We start from the raw sequence: 2,500 nt of genomic DNA on the forward strand, positions 1-2,500 counted from the left end.
CTCGATCACCATCGGCACACGCTGGGCCCTGGTGCGGGCGGTTGCCTCGACCACCATCGGCACACGCTGGGCCCAGGTGCGGCAGCTTGCCTCGAGCACCATCGGCACACGCTCGGCCCTGGAGCGGTCGGTTGCCTCGACCACCATCGGCACACGCTGGGCCCTGGTGCGGCAGGTTGCCTCGACCACCATCGGCAGCCTCGACCACCATCGGCACACGCTGGGCCCTGGTGCGGGCGGTTGCCTCGACCACCATCGGCACACGCTCCGCCCTGGTGCGGCAGGTTGCCTCGACCACCATCGGCACACGCTGGGCCCTGGTGCGGGCGCTTGCCTCGACCACCATCGGCACACGCTCGGCCCTGGTGCGGTCGGTTGCCTCGACCACCATCGGCACACGCTGGGCCCTGGTGCGGCAGGTTGCCTCGACCACCATCGGCAGCCTCGACCACCATCGGCACACGCTGGGCCCTGGTGCGGGCGGTTGCCTCGACCACCATCGGCACACGCTCCGCCCTGGTGCGGCAGGTTGCCTCGACCACCATCGGCACACGCTGGGCCCTGGTGCGGGCGGTTGCCTCGACCACCATCGGCACACGCTGGGCCCTGGTGCGGGCGCTTGCCTCGACCACCATCGGCACACGCTGGGCCCTGGTGCGGCAGGTTGCCTAGACCACCATCGGCACACGCTGGGCCCTGGTGCGGGCGCTTGCCTCGACCACCATCGGCACACGCTGGGCCCTGGTGCGGGCGCTTGCCTCGACCACCATCGGCAGACGCTGGGCCCTGGTGCGGCAGGTTGCCTCGACCACCATCGGCACACGCTGGGCCCTGGTGCGGGCGCTTGCCTCGAGCACCATCGGCACACGCTCGGCCCTGGTGCGGTCGGTTGCCTCGAGCACCATCGGCACACGCTGGGCCCTGGTGCGGCAGGTTGCCTCGACCATCATCGGCAGCCTCGACCACCATCGGCACACGCTGGGCCCTGGTGCGGGCGCTTGCCTCGACCACCTTCGGCACAAGCTCGGCCCTGGTGCGGTCGGTTGCCTCGAGCGCCATCGGCACACGCTGGGCCCTGGTGCGGCAGGTTGCCTCGACCACCATCGGCACACGCTGGGCCCTGGTGCGGCAGGTTGCCTCGACCACCATCGGCACACGCTGGGCCCTGGTGCGGGCGGTTGCCTCGACCACCATCGGCACACGCTGGGCCCTGGTGCGGGCGGTTGCCTCGACCACCATCGGCACACGCTGGGCCCTGGTGCGGGCGCTTGCCTCGAGCACCATCCGCACACGCTGGGCCCTGGTGCGGCAGGTTGCCTCGACCACCATCGGCACACGCTGGGCCCTGGTGCGGCAGGTTGCCTCGAGCACCATCGGCACACGCTGGGCCCTGGTGCGGGAGCTTGCCTCGAGCGCCATCGGCACACGCTGGGCCCTGGTGCGGCAGGTTGCCTCGAGCACCATCGGCACACGCTGGGCCCTGGTGCGGTCGGTTGCCTCGAGCACCATCGGCACACGCTGGGCGCTGGTGCGGGCGCTTGCCTCGACCAGCATCGGCACACGCTGGGCCCTGGTGCGGCAGGTTGCCTCGATCACCATCGGCACACGCTGGGCCCTGGTGCGACAGGTTGCCTCGAGCACCATCGGCACACTATCGGCCCTGGTGCGGGCGGTTGCCTCGACCACCGTCGGCACACGCTGGCCCTGGTGCGGGCGCTTGCCTCGAGCACCATCGGCACACGCTGGGCCCTGGTGGGTTTAGGCACATCTTCAAATTTCTGCCGTGCCAATGCCATTTTTATGGCTTGTAAATTCATACAATGGTCCCCTAAGCCTTCACGTGAAGTTTCGTTGGAAGATGACTCGTTTTCTATTTTTCATGATTTTCGAAACTTTTTGCGGTTCGGGATTTTTTAAAATTTTTTTATAAGGATTTTTGGCTCCAAATTTTGTAGGCATGATCCTTCTATTTTTGTTGGCATGCACAAAAAAATTCAGCTAAAAACTCGAAGTAGAGAAGATTTTGTGACCGTTTGAAAAAAGTGTCCCCATTTCAGACACTTTAACGGCTACTGGTAGCAAACCTGTAAAATCTCAAATGCTCTTTAAGGGGGTGTGAATTCTCAGAGGTTTGATGAGGGATAGGGGGCCAACACAAGGCCAAGTACCAGCACCCATCGCACATCATGTGCGCACACCCCCCCGGCCCCCCTCCCAATCGCCGGAACCCCAATGCCGCCGGTCAGGTTCTCCGGCGGTACTCCGGCGATGCTCCGGCGATGCTCCGGCGATGCTGTCCCGAGTGAAAAAAATGCGGCACCAGCACATGCTGGAGCCAAGCATGGGCACCGTGGCTCAAAATCGAACTTCGGCCAAGGCCTCGACCATCAATGGCACATGATGACGCATGGTGATGGCACATGCATCGACCATCATCGGCATAGGCTGCCCTTCGGTACGGGCACTTGCCTCGACCGCCATCGGCACAAGCTGGGCCCTG

Source organism: Durio zibethinus, unplaced genomic scaffold (assembly GCF_047325235.1).
Source record: "Durio zibethinus cultivar Kanyao isolate XHJ-2024 unplaced genomic scaffold, ASM4732523v1 HiC_scaffold_303, whole genome shotgun sequence".
NCBI lineage: Eukaryota > Viridiplantae > Streptophyta > Magnoliopsida > Malvales > Malvaceae > Durio > Durio zibethinus.